General features: G+C 36.0%; 1 protein-coding gene and 1 long non-coding RNA gene across 3 annotated transcripts in view; both read left to right on the plus strand.

Moving 5' to 3' along the window:
• Nucleotides 1–20,407, plus strand: part of DDX10 (DEAD-box helicase 10) — a 288,484-nt gene that overhangs the window by 78,743 nt on the left and 189,334 nt on the right. The window lies entirely within an intron of this gene.
• LOC145527414 (uncharacterized) lies at nucleotides 679–7,515 on the plus strand. The gene is made up of 2 exons (XR_014069736.1): nucleotides 679–1,239; nucleotides 5,987–7,515. It is a non-coding gene; the product is annotated as an uncharacterized LOC145527414 (long non-coding RNA).

Here is a 20,407-nt window from a genome sequence, read left to right on the forward strand (position 1 = left end):
GACCCTGATGCTGGGAAAGATTGAGGGCATGAGGAGAAGGGGATGACAGAGGATGAGATGGTTGGATGGCATCACTGACTCGATGGACATGAGTTAGCGCAAACTCAGGGAGATAGTAAAGGAGGGGAAGCCTGGTGCGCTGCAGTCCAGGGGACAGCAAAAGTTGGACACAACTGAGTGACTGAACAACAATAAAACAGTTGTTTTAACCTAATTTTCTTAACAAAGCAAAAACTTCTGTAATGATAAGCTGTAAATGACAAATTACATAATCCATATGCATGTAGGAGTAATCATACTTAAATCAAAATAAACACCTGGTTGAAATTCTAGACTCTCTAAATGATCATTAAACAGTTTCCATGTGATTTCTTTCATAATAATTCAATTTTATTGATAAAATTTTATACATTAAATGTGATTCAGCCACAATTTACTTCATAATGTAGTACATACTCTCTATATACTGACATTTACGGGGAAAAAAAAAAAACACATTATAGCAGTGACAACGCCAAGAAGCATGAGGAAGAAAGCCAAGCATTTAAAGGAAGCATTTAATAAGAAAATTACATGGCTTCTCTCCTTCAGAATAACAAAAGAGGATCAGTTCTTTGACCTTTAAGCATCAAGAGAACTTGTAAATTCAGCCTGATAGAACATGCAACCTTTCAGTAAGCTAACAAACTTGAAGAGTGAAATAAATATGGCAGTAATCTCCTATTCCTGGAATAAAGATACCCATCACTAACAATGTAAACACCAATTTGGAAGAATTATAGTACCCTATAACAAATTCCTATTTCACAAAGTGTGTATAATAATGGAATTCTACTTCCTTCACCACTCTGGCCTTTAAAAATTTCCACATGATTACCTCTCAATAAAGCTAAGGAAAAAATCCAAACACAGATTTCAATATTCATATGTAACCCATTCTGTGTTCCTCTGTATTTCCATCCCACTATTTAAAAATGCGTATTCATGTCAATATTAGCAATGAGAAGTCAAAAACATGCAATTAGCAAGAATAATATTCAGGTTTTGAATGGACTGGGTTTCCCAGTATTTGGGGTCTTCCTAGAACTTTTATTGATTCCTTTTTTCTTTTAATTTGGTTGTAATTAAAGCATGTATTCAGTAGGAATTCAAATCTTTTAATATATCCATGCTTATTTTATGACCTGGTATATGATGTATTATGAATACACCACGTGAACTGGAAAAGAATACTCTGCAGTTGTTGGATATATTGCTCTAAAGTATTAATTAGGCCTAGGTGGTTGATATTAACATCCAGGTTCTCAATGTCTTCATATGTCTATTGATTTTTTAAAATTGACTATAATTTCCAAAACATAAAAATTGCATTTTTCTTACGGTAACAATAGCAAAAAAAAAGCCTAATGGCCATCATAAGGCATCAAGAAAGCACATATATAATAGATACTCTGAAAACATCATGAGAATACTGACTTACTGGTTTTAGACAAGCTGTTCTGAAAGGAACCTTCAAAAGTAAGCAACCTGAAATCTGTAGAAAATTATTCATAGCTCTAACATATCTGCAGTTCAAAAAGCAGAACTAAAAAGGAACAAAGTTACTAGTTTAGTACTATGTAAACCAAAGATCATGTAAAGTCTACATTATTTTAAATCAACAGACAAATCCAACTACATGCAGCAAAGTGAGTAAATAAACTTGAGTGAAAATAGGGTCAATTTCAATTTACCTCTCACCAATTCTGTGGACAACTATAAATTTAAACTTCATTATGCTCGCTATCTGATTAAAGCAGATGAAGAATGCAATTTGATCTCAGCGAGTTTGACAACCAGACACACGAGGTCTCACAGCACTGATAAATTCTCTATGTAAGGATCACTCAGTCCAATAACAACTTGGGCTGAATTTCATTAAGTCAATGTTTGAAAAATAAATATAGATTAACCCACAGAAATCATATTAAATAAAATTGACCACAAACTAGCATTCCTGTGGTTTGGAGAAATATCTTAAAAAAAGAAAACTATAGCAGCACTAATGAAATCAGTGTAGCCAGTGACTAAGTATGAGGGAGGGTGTAAAGTTCTGACATGATGTATCATCTTGACCATTTTATTTCAGATTTCAAAGGAAAAAAAACCTGCAGTGAAAACAGCTAATATTTATTTACTGAACATCTGCTGTACACTAGACACTTTATTATTGAATTCTCAGAACAAACCTTTGAGCTAGTACTATTATTAGCCCTACTTTCCAGAAAGGGAACTAAAGGGAAGAGAAGTAATATTCACCAAGTCACACAGTTGACAAGTGACTGAGGCAAGATCAAACTCACAAAGTTTTACTCCAGAGTCTATGTTGTTCATCATTCCACTATACTGTTTCATAAAAGGTAAGTTTCTGCATTAAACATTAAAAGAAAAAGGAAAAAAAAAACTGAAGAAAGAGAAATGACTATTCATAAATTATCTGCAAGCTCAACTCACTCAGGGGTAGACAAACTTTTTCTGAGGGGTCAGATAATAAATATTTCAGGTTTTACGGCCCACAGTCTCTCTCACAACTACACAACTACACAACTCTGCTACTGCAGCCAAAAACAGCCATAAACAAATGAGCACAGCTGTGTTCCAATAAAACTTTATTTAAAAAGTTAAACTTTATTTACAAACACAAGTAATAGGCCAGATTTGTCTCAGGGGCCATAGTTTGCCAACCCAGGCTACTTCATAAGCAGGAGATTTTAAAAGTTTCAGTAGACTCATGCCTCCCGTACAAATCAATCACAGAAAAAAAAATCTGCACAGAAGCTGTAAGAAGTAACACCAAGAACCTTCTCAAGGGCAAGTGGTTTTATTTGCATAAAGATTTTTATTTTTAAATATACTGCTATAATGCACTGCTTCAGTGTCCAGAGAAGCTTTTTGCAGCCTCCCAGGGACACCTCTAGGTTTCTCTAAATCCCCAGGGGAGGTAGCACAGGTAGCACTTCTTCTCAAGAACAGGTTTAATAAAGCCACAGCCATTTGCACCAGGGCTGCTGCACAGCCTACATTTGTTCAACGCCCACATTTACTCCCCATCAATAGCATCTGTTCTGCTGGGATGGGGGATAGGAGAGGAGGGTGGGGTCATAACATTCAGCCAACAAAATCTGATCTCCTAGAACAGTAAAGGCAAGAAGCATGGAAGTGAATTTCAGTAGAGTGTGTAAATTAAACAGATAATGCGTCACTCTGAAAATTCAACCTTTTCTGATGCTGACTTTCTGACTGTTATTCTCCTGGCTACTCACGCAGTTAGGTACAGGGAATAGAACAGTGAACACAGGTTTGCCCTTTGTTCTCACAGATTCCCCAGGCTAACTGAAGTTATAAATAAGAAAATGGAATCTTCTTTGATTCTTCTATCTCCCAACTTATTTTTATTTTGCCTCTCATAACTAAATATGCAATATATCTTAAATTATTCTCTTTCCTCTCCGATTCCAACACAACTCTAGTTTGACTTTATCCCACCTACTATTTATTAATACTTGGTTTCCAAATGTTTTTAATCACTTATACCTTTTAAAAACATTTTAAATATGCACCCAATACACATTTTAACATATAAAATTTGAGTATGAATTTATGTTGTTAGTTGCTCAGTCTCAGTCATATCCAACACTTTGTGATCCCATGGACTGTAGCCTGCCAGGCTCCTCTGTCCATGGAATTCTCCAGGCAAGAATACGAGAGTGGGTGGCCATTCCCTTCTCCAGGGGATCTTTCCAACCCAGGGATCGAACCCATCATTCAGCTTGGACAACCCACCAGGAAAATGAGTATACTGAAGGTCATACTGGACCTTTAAAGTCATACTACGTACTGGGAACAGTGAATAGTTCGGTGATATGATTCATCCCAGCAAGAACAGCAGCATCAAATGTGAACAAAAAAATAAGGCACTAGAGATGGTCCATTACTTCAGTGCAACATAAATCACCATCAAACCTAACTCTGTTAGAAACAAAATTTTTAATGAATGTGAACAGTTGTCAACACTGAATTTAAAAGATAAATTGGGAGACTGGCTTGGATTAACTTTTAGGGAAAAGGCAGCCGATAATAAATGTTGCTTTACGCACACACATCCCCCATTCTGCATTCAGCATTTACAGTCATAAGACATCTGAAGAAAACTCTAAGAAATTTTAATTCACTAAACCTCTTAATACTCCTATAAAAGCAAGTATAATGGGGCTCAGAATAATACTAAATTTAAAATTAAGTTCGTTCATTTGATATATAAAACTTTACTAAATATTTCCAAATTAACTCCAGGAGAATACTTTTGCTTATTTGTCACGTGTTCAATACTTCCAATTTTTCATAATGCTTTTCACTTTTCAAATGAGAATATTCCACACGAACCACGCAACTTAAATGCTTACTCTAGCTTCCAATTTTGTTCTGAACCAGTTATTTACACAAATCAGTGCACAGAGAATCCTTTGTACTCATGATAGATAAAAAGTGTAACCACTAAAAACGTGATAGATGGGGAATGGTTGGGCATTTGGAAGTAGCTTTAACACTTGCAAGGGAAATATGTAATAAAGCAGCGCTGTTCTTCCTTCTGGAATATTTATCCATGATGGAGTGGATGACTCCATAGGTGTACTTGTATGTCTGTGAACAAACTAAATTTTAGGATGCCTCTGTTTTTTCTTTTAATCTAAAAATAATCTTGAGAGTCCCTTGGACTGCAAGGAGATCCAACCAGTCCATCCTAAAGGAGATCAGTCCTGGGTGTTCATTGGACAGACTGATTGATGTTGAAGCTGAAACTCCAATACTTTGGCCACCTGATGCGAAGAGCTAACTCATTTGAAAAGACCCTGATGCTGGGAAAGACTGAGGGCAGGAGGAAAAGGGGACGACAGAGAATGAGATGGTTGGATGGCATCTCCAACTCAACGAACATGACTTTGGGTAGATTCCGGGAGTTGGTGATGGACAGGGAGGCCTGGCATGCTGCAGTCCATGGGGTTGCAAAGAGTCGTACACAACTGAGTGACTGAACTAATCTGAAGCATACAGCAAATTAAAAAACAGTGACTTTACTTAGATAGACATTTTTCAACCAAGGATAAGTGCTTAAATAATTATGTAGGCTTTGTGCCTTATGATTAAGACATAAATTTTTAATGAGCAGACTAGTTGTGCTGTTAGTTCAACTACTAAAAAAAAAAACTAAATGTATTTAGTTGTATAAATTATTACACATTATAAAGTTTCCCTTCAGAAATAAAGATGGCTAATAGTCACTGGTAATTGATATGAAACACATTTCTAGTTTATGATAAAGAGCTATATACTTTCTGACATTATAATTTGGCTACCAGAATTCAACGGGGCTTCCCAGGTGGCTCAGTGGTAAAGAATCCATCTGCAATGCAGGAGACACAGGTTTGATCTCTTGATTGGGAATGTTTATCAGTGCTGTGAGACCTCGTGTGTCTGGTTGTCACACTCGCTGAGATCAAATTGCATTCTTCATCTGCTTTAATCAGATAGCGAGCATAATGAAGTTTAAATTTATAGTTGTCCACAGAATTGGTGAGAGGTAAATTGAAATTGACCCTATTTTCACTCAAGTTTATTTACTCACTTTGCTGCATGTAGTTGGATTTGTCTGTTGATTTAAAATAATGTAGACTTTACATGATCTTTGGTTTACATAGTACTAAACTAGTAACTTTGTTCCTTTTTAGTTCTGCTTTTTGAACTGCAGATATGTTAAAGCTATGAATAATTTTCTACAGATTTCAGGTTGCTTACTTTTGGAGGTTCCTTTCAGAACAGCTTGTCCAAAAACCAGTAAGTCAGTATTCTCATGATGTTTTCAGAGTATCTATTATATATGTGCTTTCTTGATGCCTTATGATGGCCATTAGGCTTTTTTTTTGCTATTGTTATGGTGAGAAAAATGCAGTTTTTTTGTTTTGGAAATTATAGTCATACCTTGCTTTCAGATTCTTTTGGCCTTAATTGAAGAAAAATAAGTTGTAAAGTGAATTATCTCTCTTGTAATTCCTCAAGCGTCTCAGCATGTTAATTATCTCTGTAGACCTAGGGATGATCTGAAAAATATAGCAGTGTTTTTCTACCTACCATAGGAACCGACTATAAAATCCCACTCAGTTTGTTCTAGTTAAGTCATAATTGTGTCTCTAAGATACCTTAAAGGCAGTCAAAAGGAAAATTGGAAATATCACTTACTTTATATGTCTTTTATATAAGTGTGTGGTATATACATATATTTATTGCTCCTACTAAACAAACATACCAGGTCTAGTAATGCTTTTATAGTATAAACCACATGATCTCTAGTTCTTCCCTCAACCATGTTGATTTGCATTATTGAAGGTATTAGATGGTTAATAATATTCATTAAAGTATGGCAAAAACCACCACAATATTGTAAAGTAATTAGCCTCCAATTAAAATAAATAAAAAGAAAAAGAAAACAAAAAATAATATCCATTAAAAGTGAATTCATTAAAATGAATAATGCAATAAAAACTTGTTTATCCATTAGAGGCTACATAATTTTTTTAAATTATTTGATTATGCTGTTGTTGTTTAGTCGCTAAGTCATGTTCTACTCTTTGTGACCCCATAAACTGATATAACTTAACAAAAAATGTGTCTGAGTTCCTTGTATTTAGAGCTGTCATATACCTGTAAAGCCAAAATGAAATAAAAAATAAAGTTAAAAACCAATGCAATTCAAATAGCATTCATTTTATGAGCCGCGTGATCCTGTTCTGAGGTAGTCACGCTGGTGCCGCAGGGGTTGTGTGATGAGTCAGTACTCCTACTTGGCATGAACTTCACTGCCTTTGCTCCTGCGGTCCAGCAGTTCTGCTTAGTGCCAGAATGGTGGCCAGTACTCCACTGAGCTCAGATGTTAAATTTGGTTGTAGGATAGTCTTCCAGTTGATCCAACATGTAAACTAAGCATTTTAGATTGCCATTGAATTTAAAATGTGGTATTTAAAGTTCTTATAGCAAATTTATAGTTCACGGAGACCTCTTTTTTTTTTTTTTACTACGTCAGTCCCCCGGGCTGCTTTGATGACTCTAAAACTAAAGTAGGCAGAACTTGATTTATCATCATCTTGCATCTTTTTCCTTCATCAGTTAATATAGCTCATGACTTAGATTTTCCATAAACTTGTAATGCAGATTAGGATGTGGCAGTAAGATTTTTTGATTTTAGATGCTTATTCCAGATGTCATATTTTATCAGGAATTAGTGTTATTACAAAATTACAAGATAATGAGGAAATTTTCTAGGCATTCATGCTACATCAAGAGCAGATATTTTTATGTGGAGGATGCTTGTCCCTGCCTCCTTTCATTTCAGCATGTAGCTGAATTTGTCTGTGAAAGAAATAGTTTTGATGTGTTTAGAGAAATTGCCTGCCCAATTCACTGCAAAAAAAAAAAAAAGAAAAAGGATTATCCAACTGTGAGAGTTAGAGCCAAATTGGATGAGTGAGTAGCTGGTACATCTTTCACTTATGCTTCTTATTGGTTGTTTTTTCTTTGCTTGACTCTGGAACTTTCACTTTTACATTTTATTTTTCATTAATGTTTTCTGTGTGGTATGTGTATAGGTTGATTTTTCTTATCATTAAGTGAAGTTTTGTTTAAGCTATAAGAATTGTTTTGGTTGTTAGACTGAGTTTTAATTTGGATGTGTTCTGTGTCTTAATGAAATATACCTTTACAGGAAATTGACACAGCTCATTAGATTACTTGTGGGTTTGTATAAGCTAGTGGGGGTGGTTGTGGGAGCGCATGTGAAAACTGAGGGAGAGGTAGGGGAGGATATGTTTCTACTTTTTATATTTTTATAAATTTTTAAATGATTTAATATATTTAAAAAAAACCAAACTTGTTAGAATTCCTGTATGCTTTCATATTAATTAACATGAGAATGTTCTTAAATTAATTTCTTTCAGATTTGTTGTTGTTTCTCACTCACTAAGTGATGTCTGACTCTTTGCGACCCCATGGACTGCAGCATGCTAGGATCCACTGTCCTGGAGTTTGCTCAGATTAATGTTCATTGAGTTGGTGGTGTTATCTAACCATGTTATCCTCTGTCGTCCCCTTCTCCTTTGCTGTCAATCTTTCCCAGCATCAGGGTCTTGCCAGTGAATTGGCTCTTTGCATCAGGTAGCCAAAGTAATACAGTTTCACCTTCAGCATCAGTCCTTCTAATGAATATTGAGGGTTGATTTCCTTTAGGATTGACTGGTTTGATCTCCTTGCAGTCCAAGGGACTCTCAAGAGTCTTTTCCAGCACCACAATTTGAAAGCATCAGTTCTTTGGCACTCAGCCTTCTTTATGGTCCAACTCTCATATTCCTAAATGACTACTCAAAAACCATAGCTTTAACTATACGAACCTTTGTCAGCAAAGTGATATCTCTGCTTTTTAATACACTGTCTAGGTTTGTCATAACTTTCCTTCCAAGGAGCAGGTGTCTTTGAATTTCATGGCTATAGTCAGCATCTGCAGTGATTTTGGAGCCCAAGAAAATAAAATCTGTTAGTGCTTCCACTTTTTCCTCATCTGTTTGCTGTGAAGTGATGGGACTGGACGGCATGATCTTGGTTTTTTTAATGTTGAATTTTAAGAGGCTCTTTAGTTCCTCTTTACTTTCAGCCATTAGAATGGTATCGTCTGCATATGTGAGGTTGATATATCTATTGGTAATCTTGATTTCAGCTTGTGACTCATCCAGCCCAGCATTTTGTATGATATACTCTGCATAGAAGTTAAATAAATGAGGTGACAATATACAGCCTTGACGTACTTCTTTCCCAATTTTGAACCACTCAGTTGTTCCATGTGCAGTTCTAACTGTTGCTTCTTGTTCTGCATACAGAACAAGATCTTACCTTCTATTTCTCAGAAGATGGGTAAGATGGTCTGGTATTCTCATCTCTTTCAGAATTTTCCACAGTTTGTTGTGATCCACACAAAGTCATTAGCGTAGTCATGAAGCAGAGGTAGATGTTTTTCTGGAACTCTCTTGCTTTCTCTGTGATGCAGTGAATGTTGGCAGTTTGACCTCTGGTTCCTCTGCCTTTTCTAAACCCACCTTGTATATCTGGAAGTTCTTGCTTCACTTACTGCTGAAGCCTAACTTGAGGAATGTTGAGCATAACCTTACTAACATGTGAAATGAGTGCAATTGTATGGTAGTTTGAACATTCTTTGGCATTGCCCTTCTTTTGCATTAGGATGAAAACTGACCTTTTCTGGTCCTGTGGCCACTGCTGAGTTTTCCAAATTTGCTGACATATTGAGAGCAGCACTTTCACAGCATCATCTTTTAGAATTTGAAATAGCTCAGCTGGAATTCTGCCACCTCCACTTAGTCCATAGTGATGTTTCCTAAGGAACACTTGACTTCACACTCCAGGATGTCTGATTGTTGGTGACCACACCGTCGTGATTATCTGGGTCATTGAGACCTTTCTTGTATAGTTCTTCTGTGGATTCTTGCCACCTCTTCTTAATCCCTTCTGCTTCTCTTAGGTCCTTTCCATTTCTGTCCTTTATTGTGCCCATCCTTGCACAAAATGTTCCCTTGGTATCTCCAATTTTTGTTTTAGGTTTACAGATAGTAAGTTTATTTGTACAATTGTGAAATCATATTCAGATTTGATTTAGGGTATATTTTTATTAAAGTACCACATAACATTGTTTAAAAAAAAAATTTAGGGCCCGTAACAGGAAATGTAGTTAACTTATCCTGAGTGTATCCCATTAATTTACAAATGAAAGACTTGTTGAAGTATTGAGTTGGCCAAAAGATTCATTTGTTGTTTTCAGTAAGATGGCACTAGTAGTGTTTAGTTGTCTTTAACTTCATTCAAAACAATTTTGTTAGATTGTATTGTGACAGCTGTCATATCAATGTGCATTTATGAAACCTTATCAAACTTGGTGAACTTTTGTGTAGTCATTTTCATATTGAAAATGAAAGGAAAAACAAGATTTTCATCATTTTATGATTTATTATTTCAAGAAAGGTAAAAATGCAAGTGAAACACAGAAGGATTTCTGCAGTATATGGAGAAGGTATTGATTGAACATGTCAGAAGTGGCTTGCCAATTTTCCTGCTGGAGATTTTTCACTGGATGATGCTCCATGGTGGTTAGACCAGTTGAAGTTGATAACAGTCAAATCAAGACAACAATTGAGAACAATCAGTGTTATACTACGTGAGAGATAGCTGACATACTCAAGATATCCAAATCAAGCATTGAAAATCATTTGTACCAGCCTATGTTAATTGTTCTGATATTTGAGTTCCAGATAACTTTAGTGAAAAAACCTACTAGACTGTATTTCTGCATGCATTTCTCTACTTACATTTAATGAAAAGGTTTTGTGATGGGCGATGAAAAGTGAATACTGTACAATAATGTGTAGTGGAAGAAATTGTGGGACGAGCAAAATGAGCCACCACCAACCATACCAACAGCTGGTCTTCATCCTGAAAAGGTGATGTTGTTTATATGATGGGATTGGACGGGAATCCTCTCATGAGCTCTTTCCGGAAAACTGAACAATTCCAGCAAGTACTGCTCTCAGTGAGACCAACTGAAAGCAGCAGCAGTTGACGATAAGCATATGGAGTTAGTCAACAGAAAGTGCATAATCTTCCATCAGGATAACACAAGACCCCATGTTTCTTTGATGACCAGGCAGAAACAGTTACAGCTTGTCTGGGAACTTTTGATTTATTCACCAGACATTGCACTTTTGGAAGTCCATTTATTTTGCTATTTACAAAATTCTTTTAATTGAAAAAATTTCATTTCTGTTGTTGTTCGGTTGCTCAGTCATGTCCAACTCTTTGCAACCCCACGGACTGCAGCACACCAGGCTTCCCTGTCCTTCACCATCTCCTGGAGCTTGCTCAGACTTAAGATACGTCGCTGAAAGATGAACTCCCCAGGTTGGTAGGTGCCCAATATGCTCCTGAGAAAGATGGAGAAATAACTCCAGAAGGAATGAATGAAAAGACTGAGCCAAAGCAGAGGCAGCGCCCAGCTGTGGATGTGTCTGGTGGTGAAAGTCCAGTCCGATGCTGTAAATAACTATATTGCATAGGAACCTGGAATGTTAGGTCCATGAATCAAGGTAAATTAGAAGTGGTCAAACAGAGATGACAAGAGTGAATATTGAGATTTTAGGAATCAGTGAACTAAAATGGACTGGAATGGGTGATTGAGCAAATTTAATTTAGATGACCGTTATATTTACTGCTGTGGGCAAGAATCCTTTAGAAGAAATGGAGTAACTCTCATAGTCAACTCAGGAGTCTAAATGCTGTACTTGAGTGCAGTCTCAAAAATGACTGAATGATCTCCTATTCGTTTCCAAGGCAAACCATTCAGTATCACAGTATTCCAGGTCTGTGCCCCAACCACTAATTCCAAAGAAACCGAAGTTCTTTGGAAGACAGTTCTTTGAAGACCTACAAGATGTTCCTGAACTAACAGCAAAAAAAGATGTCCTTTCCGTCATAGGGGACTGGAATGCAAAAGTAGGAAGTCAGGAGATACCAGGAGTAACAGGCAAGTTACTGTTTGCAGAAGACTGTAAGAGGTATCTAGAAGAGATAAAAAGTTTTGGGAAAATGGAATTATGAAGTTATGTGAAAACTGTCAGAGGTAGTGGAACAAAACGGTAAATACATTGTTCAATAAAGTTCTTGGTGAAAATGAAAAATGTGTCTTTTATTTTTACTTAAAAAAACTGAGGGAACTTTTTGGCTAACTCAGTAGATGTCTCGAGTTTTGGAATGGGAAAATCTCTTTTTATGCTGGTCCCAAAAAGGAGTTTTAAGTTTGATTTTTAAACTTTTGCCAGGTAATTCTTTCTCATGGATTGTTTTGATGGTTATTTTGTATGATTGGCAGGGCTGTTCACCTAAATCTTCTTTGAAATGATTTGAAAAATCTTGGGGAGTAGACGATTGAATAAGCAAAGTAATTCAGTCACCTAAGCACATGCTATTGGAATTCTAGCTTTGTGACAAAGCCTAACTGACACACTGTGCTTTATCAGGGCCTGTAGGAAAAATTGAAACAAATGCAAGGTGTAAAATGAAAAATTTTCAAACTCACATCACTTCAGAAAGCTTTTATTTTGGAGTGTGATAAGATCTCTAAGGGCCTGGTTGGCTTTCTGCTGGCGCTCTCCCTATTATGGCAACAGTACAAGCATTCTTCAGAAGGAATGAACTAGAGGATCTTTTCCATGGTTGAATATTCAAAGCAAGGAAGGTGTATAAAAAAACTGACAGCATTTTGATTCTGTTATGAAGATTTTTATTTTATGTACTTGTATTTTTCTTCTCTCTCCTTGTGGAGAACAGTAGTTTAGAGGCAACTTCTCTCCTTTTTTTTTGGTGGTTATAAGACAGTTCACTTTGCATGGCAGTAGCTGTAGTGGGTTTGGGAGAAGGAAATGGCAACCCACTCCAGTGTTCTTGCCTGGAGAATCCCAGGGACAGAAGAGCCTGGCGGGCTGCTGTCTATGGGGTTACACAGAGTCGGACACGACTGAAGTGACTTAGCAGCAGCAGGAGCTGTAGTGGGTTTAAAATCCTCTTTGATTTTGGTCTTTAATTTCTAAATGACTGTTAATGTTAACTTTTAAAGAGCTTTTGGACTTCTGATCCCATCTAATACAAAATTTCTTTGATTTAGAATGCTGTTACTTCTGTCTGATGAATTTGCTATTTCTTTTTCCCCATTACTCCCTGTCCTGAGTGGTGGAGAGATTACCATTTATGGGCACTTCCCTAGTGGCTCAGTGGTTAAGACTGCAAGCTTCCACTGCAAGGGGCTCAGGTTCAGTGTGTGATTGGGGAACTAAGATCCTACATGCTGCAGTGCGGCCAAAAAATAAAAAGAGAGCGAAATTACCAGGTATTGCTTCTGTGTTCTTTGGGGAACTCAGAAAACATATGAACCACTCTATTAGGGAGATCAGTGGTTTAAAGGAAGAATCAAGAATAAATCCAGGTCTATTATTCCTGTAAGAAGTGTTTTTGTTTATGCTTCAACTTGCATATCTTTTGGCCTCTTCCATTTGGCTCAGAGTAAGAAAGGACCATCAGACAGAGAAAGTATTTTGTATTAAGAAGTGAAAGTTACTGGTAGTGTGGAGAGTTGTGCTTTGCAGGAAATTTGAATATCCATTTTGTGGAAGTATAATATGTTAGCACTTTGGCAGATTTACTAAGAATGGAAAATAAGACAATTTATAATAAATCATTAAGTAAAAATAATGCTTTTTTGTAGTAATGGAAATGTGAAAAATCAAAGTTTGACATTGCTCTCATTAAGAATGAGTATGATTGATGTTTATTGTTCACTGAGGTTTCTCATTGTTAATTTTGGCAGTTGGATTGGAATAATAGTCCTTTCGGGTTGAACCTGCTGTCCTAATTTTCTTGAATTATTAAAGGAAAGTCTGCATATATTTAAAAGAAGAATTATGGGCATTTCATAGCTAGCTGTTCATTTTGTGAATCTGATTCATTTACCAAATATCTACATCAATAACATGAATATTACAACCTACCAGGTGTGAATCATAGGTAACCTTTCCTTAACTCCCTGTCCTCAGTCCTCCTGATTTGCCTTGATTACTTTATAGAAGGTGTAATAGTTTTTACTAAAGAGCAGACAACTTGACCTTACTTTAACTATTAGGCTGACCTTATTTTAAGTAATAGGCATATTCAGTCAGAGTTGCAGAAAGGGACATTTTGTGCATTTAAAAACACTTTTTTGTTGATTTCTATTGTAACTTAAGTCCTATGTAATAAAAAGTTTATATTTAGTACATAATAAAAATCAATCTTGTTAACTTAAATATTCAATTCAAGAGATGTTTTGCCTTTTTATTGTATAGTCTTTAGGCATTTAATTCTATACTAACACTTACAAAAAGTTATTCAAACGGACAGTGACTCTTTATGACGTTATTATTAAAAAGACTCAAATATATCAAAATGACAGTATTTGTTAATCCTTAGTGGCTTCTGTACTTGTTCTTCTATACAAGTTAATTCCGTACTTGTAAGCAGCTGTTGCATTACGAGTTGCAGTCATCTATGTCTAAGAACAAGAAACGAAGTCTTGTTCAGTTGATAGACCACTATAGATTAGATGATAAATTGCTACACTGTAATGGAAATGAAGAATTTATAGGTATTTAATTCATAATTTTTATCCATATTATCTCTTTGAATGACAACTTAACTAAAAGATTCTTACACATTTTAAAGGGGAGTTGTAAGCCATTAGGGCTTAGAGAATGGCATCCTAATTCAATTTTGGGGGCACTCTGATGTATAAATACAAACTAAGTTCTAAAATGATTAGTATTTTGGATAAATTTACCAACAAAAACTTGACAGTTAAAGAAATGTGAAAAAAATTTAAATCATGTTAAAAAATAATTTGGACAATTCTGGAAGTCAGTTTTAATGCATTATGTTTTGTTTATTTTGATAAAAATTTCATTTTAAAAGTTAAAAAGTAGTCCAGTTTGGTGAGTCTAAAACTAAACTGGTCTGAAAATGTCTCCCTCTTTCTAAGTTTATGACCCTTGTTTCCATTCATTTCTCACATACTTCCATTTCAACTGAACTAAGCTTAAATATTTAAGTAATTGGATTAATGCATTATTCTAAGAACTTTCCATTTTCTAGATATGAGCCATACCTTTTGGCATCACCCAATTATATGCTTGGGTTTAAAGAGAATTATTGGTATATTCATAGAGTCACTGAATAATACTTGAAGATTTATTTTTTAAAAAGTGCTAGAAGTTAGAAGAATGGCTCAGAGAGAAGACATTTTTAAAAAATTGAGGTAGAATCTGGCAGTGAAAATTGGCAAGCTAGCCTTGATATTTAGTAAAAATTCTTATTAAATTCTTATTCTAGATCTTATTAAATAGATGTGAGCAACATGGGGGGAAAAAGGAATGAGTGCTAGAAGCCAGTGTGGATTACTCACTTTAAATCTTGTTAATTTCATTTTCTGAATAAGATTGCTAGATTGACAAAACAGGGACTTCTTTAGAAGTATAGCGTGTTCTGCTTTTGATTGAAATTATCAGACCAAGATAGACTAAGAATCCCCAAAGTAGTGTCTGTTTTGTAATAAAGCAATACTAATCAAAGTGTGATTTGCATACCAGTTTCAGTTCATAAACAGTTTGTTGTTGACCTCGATCAAGTTGGTATTTAAGATTTTAAACTTGACTCTTAATTTCTGTTTTCACTCGTAGAATATAGGAGAATTGGACTAGACTCTCTCTTGGCTTCTTTCCTTGCTCTAAATTTCTGATGCTTGGGGATATTCTTATTTGGCTTACTTATAATGGAATGAAATGCTCAAATATGTAAGACAGATGTGTACTGGTGAGGTAGAAATACATCAGCAGTCCCTATTTAGGTAACAAAAACCAACAGTGGTTTTTCCTCCTCGAATTACTTTCCCCTTTATCAGGGTTGTGCTGTTAGGCAAACAGTGTGGTTCGTTTATACTGTACTTCTGAAAACAAGCAAGCACATAACAAACCGGAGATTCCATTGTTGGTATCACAGTTATGATGGGAATTGTGTATTCGTCTAGATCAGGAACCCAGGCTTAAAAACTGGGGCACAGAGATTGAAAGCCTAGGCAGGAGTTTCTGAGAGCAGAACATAACCTGTTGGTCAGCCGGAGGTCTTCTAGGCTATGAGACAGGGATTCTCAAAGTACCTTTAGGTTGGTCTCGTGTGGGTAAGGCAGATCTTATTGGAGGTAAGTAAATGATCCTGATTAAAGTTAGAAGAAAGCAAAGTAATGCCTAGATCAGTGGTCTCATTTTGGGGACGGGGTGTGTATACAAAAATTAAGTGCTTTTTTACTCTCATTTTATACACTATTTTATTCTACCTTCCCATGGAGAACCAGCTTCTCTGGTAGCTTAGACGGTAGAGTCTGCTTGCAATGCAGGACACCCAGGTTCAACCCCTTGGTCAGGAAGACCCCCTGGAGAAGGAAATGGCTACCCACTCCAGTTTTCTTTCCTGGAGAATTCCATGGACAGAGGAGCCTGGACAGTAGCTTGGTGGCTACTGTCCACAGGGTCGCAAGAGTTGGACATGACTGAGCACCTAACGCTTTTACTCCTATTTGGCCGACAGTGAATATCCCTTTCCTTTTCCCCTTTTTGGAACAGTGTGATTCCGTGAAATGTTGAAAATAGGTTCTGCTGGCTTTCTTTCTTTGCATATAGAATGATTCAATTCCCGTTAAAATATCTTCTAGTTTCAGGCCTCAAAGAAATACGTTATAGTCACAGAGCAACTGTGGTACCTACATATCCTCTTGTCGCTGCCTCTATTCTTGAACACACTGACTTTTGAACAGACTTTCACTGTAGTGCGTGTCTGTCATAGAGCAGGACCTGGGTGCCCTGGACAAAAGCCACCGTGACTGGCAGAGCAGGTGCTCAGTGGACAGATTCAGAGAAGGGTCTGTTGTTCTTCCTCTGGTTTCAGTGCCATTACTGGACTTCACTGTAGCAGTGATATAGAGAAGCAGTTGATAGTTCCTCTGGTGAAGGGGGATGACATTGATGTCTAATTTCATAGCCCTTTATGAAGGTCAGCCATCCTTGGGCTTCTTTTTTTACCTACTTTCTCTCCACCTGGTTTTAGAAGAATCCATACTGACTTAAACATTAAAAAAAAAAGTTGGCTGTAAGGCATTCTGTTATTAGAAACAGTGTGTTAATAAATAAGACTAAATAGAGATATGGGGGATTTTGAACCCTCAACAGTACACATATTACAGATTACTACATTAGTGAGCACCATGTTTTTTCCAGTGTTGAATTTATTTAGCTTTCTTTTTGAATGGGCGAGAAAACTTTGTATTTTTGAAATGTTTTATTGTTGTAGTTTGATATAACCAAAGTCATTTGGTATAAGGATGGTAGACTTTTAAAATTGAATTTTTGAGTTAAGTTGTGAATCATTAGATAGTAGGTTCTATTTTATTTTAATTGGGGATGTAAAGGAATAAATGGGAGAGGAAATATTTGATTTTGCTCAAAATATATGTATAATGAAAGGGAAAGGGTCTCTATTCTCAACAAACGTTCTCTACCTAGTAATACTGTATTAAACAGTCCAGGTTTAAAATTTTATATAAAAATAGCTTATATTCAAAAAGAATATGCTCTATTTCTGTATCTTAAAACATCCCTGTATTTTTGGATGCGCTGAGCCCTCGTCGCTCGCGTGGGCTTTCTCTGGGTGCGGCAGGTGGGGGCTGCTGTCTGTCGTTGTGCATGGTCTTCCCTTTGAGGTGGCCTCTCTCGTTGCAGAGCACGGGCCCTAGAGTACACATGCTTCAGTAGTTGTGGCATGAGGGCTTGGTTGCTCTGCAGCATGTGGAATCTTTCAGGACCAGGGATTGAATCCACGTCCCCTGCATTGGTAGGTGGATTCCCAATATATATTCCTATACATTCAGATTTGCAAAAAACAGAAATTGCTAAGTGTTAACTATTGTAAATTTGATGTTTTTATTCTTTATTGACTAAAAAGCGAAGAGTGAAAATCATGAGAATTGTGGAAACAAACCATTTTGTTTCGAAGGCAAATCATCTAAAACCTGTGGTAGGTTTTGAATAGAAAGCCGTATTTCAGTGCATCTTTATAACTCCATGGGCTTCCCTGGTATCTCAGCTGGTAAAGAATCCACCTGCAATGCAGGAGACCCCAGTTCAATTTCTGGATCAGGAAGATCCCCTGGAGAATGGATAGGCTACCCACTCCAGTATTCTTGGGCTTCCTTGATGGCTCAGATGGTGAAGAATCCTGCTGCAATGCAGGAGATCTGAGTTCGATCCCTGGTTTGGAAAGATCCCCTGGAGGAGGGCATAGCAACTCACTCTAGTATTCTTGCCTGGAAAATCCCATGAACAGAGGAGCCTGGTGGACTACAGTCCATGGGGTCGCAAAGAGTTGGACACGACTGAGGACTAACACATTTATAACTCCACACTCAGGTTTGAGAACTGCCTTTGCAGGGCAGTATATCCCTGGTGGCTCAGATGGTAATGAATCTGCCTGCAGTACAGGAGACCCAGGTTTGATCCCTGGGTCAGGAAGGTCCTCTGGAGAAGAGAACAGCTACCTCCTCTAGTATTCTTGGCTGGAGAATTCCATGGACAGAGGAACCTGGTGGGCTACAGGCCATGGGATTGCAAAGAGTCAAACACGACTGAGTGACTAACACTTTCACTTTCATATGTTGTGTTAGATGAGCAGCAAAATGAAGTTTCCCTCTTCTAATTTTATAAAATGGTCAAATACACATCAAAGGAATATGATCCCTTCCAGGGAGTTTTTGTTTAGTCAAGCAGAACACAAGATGAAGAGTGAAAGAAATGTTTACAAGGATTATTAATTCATTTTGGTGCAGGAGAGAAGCAGCATACTGAAGTTGGCTTTTAAAAATTTCAGTATAACAGATCAATTTCTCTGTGTTTGCAAGCACACATTGTCAATTAGGAGGACATTCAACAGGCCAAGTAAGAAAAACAAAACAAAGCTTGGGAAAAGAACAAAAAATACTACTTTGATACTATGAATGCAAGAAATAAAAAGTTTAATTTGAAGTGAACTGAGATAGGGCATGGAATGCATTTTTTTTTTATCATGCTTACCTTGCCTTTGTCTCCTAGAAATCTGTAATGATTTTAAAATTGATTATAAACAATGAGTTTGGATAAAACTTGAATAAAATGACTTTTGAACCATCATATTTATAGTGATTCTAGTATAAGTAACAACATAAAGTTAAATCTTAAATTCATCCTATAAGCTTTGAAATAAAAAGCTTTTTATTCCAATGCATGTTCTTTAATAATGTATTCTGTCAGATAGGACATGCAAATGAAAAACTACTTGTATTACAATTTAAATCTTTATTTTCATTTCTTTGTTTTTGGTAAGATATTAACTTTCTTGCAAGATTGTAACTGACCTTCAAATTAATTTTAAATATTCTGAAAAAAGCATAATTTCTTAGTAGACCTTTTAAAAGGTGGAGAAACCTGCAGTTATATTAGTTTGCCAGTTCCTCAAAGTAGGTTTATACCTTGACTCTGAGTTGATGAATATAACAACCTATTAATATTACTTACTTAAAGTTAGGGGACATGTCAAAGCAGCCTGTAGTGCCGCTGAATTTAAAAAGTAGACTGCTTTAGGACTTTTATGCTACATCTTCATATTGTCCCTTCATTGAAATTTTAACCTGTATGCAATTAATCATCATCTTTGAATATGGACAAGAAAAATACTAGCATTCATGTTTTGTATGCTGTAGTTTTAGAAAATTACTGCTCTTTTAGAAATGTTACTTAGGACTAGATGACAGGGTGCTATTAGTTTTTAAGTAAATTAGGTGCTCTGTCTTTAAATTAGGCCTAGAAAAATATTTGTAGCTATAGTTTCACGTCAGCTGTCTAAAGGAAATAAAATATTTTGACTGCAGTTTGAGAAATTTGACAACCTCATATTAAATCCAGAAGTCTTTATTTAGTAGATGTCAGTTTACTTCTGCATTGTAAAATATATTACTAACCATGATATTTGACATTTGTTCATATACTTTATTTTTTATGTGAGCATCACAAAATGATTATTGATCTGTGCCTAAATAGAGGAGATTTTCTAATATTGTAAACTCTGTAATTCAGCAATCATTTAATTGTGTGTTTTTGCCTTTATGTACAGTGAGAAGGTTTTGAATGAAGTATAAAATTGCCTAGGTGATTCTGTAAAGAACCTTAAATTATTGATGAATTTGATCATTTTTTAAGGATATTTAAACAGTTTCTTGTTTGTTGGTGTATTGAATCATAGGTGTGTACAAAATTTAATGATCAGTGTGATCCACAGTTATATTCTTAACTTCAGCACAGCCTTACTTAAATTTAATTGATGTTACATAAAGTTTTACTTAAATTATCTTGAATTGGGTATTTTCCTTAATATAATAATCCATGGGCCTCTGTGTTTATAGTTCTGTTGTGTTTTTCTTTGTTCCTGTTATCTTTGTATTCTTTTTCTCCTTCCTAGATTATGAGCCTATGAGTGCAGAACTATGTCTTTTTTGCCTTTGTATTCTCACAGAACCCAGCACAATTTTTGGCAAAAAGAAAATTAGTATATTTTGTACCATGTATCTAATATTGCATATTTCTGATTATTCCTTCATAATGACAGA

The sequence above is a fragment of the Giraffa tippelskirchi genome, chromosome 11 (assembly GCF_054371585.1).
Source record: "Giraffa tippelskirchi isolate mGirTip1 chromosome 11, T2T-mGirTip1v1.2.pri, whole genome shotgun sequence".
Classification (NCBI taxonomy): Eukaryota; Metazoa; Chordata; class Mammalia; order Artiodactyla; family Giraffidae; genus Giraffa; species Giraffa tippelskirchi.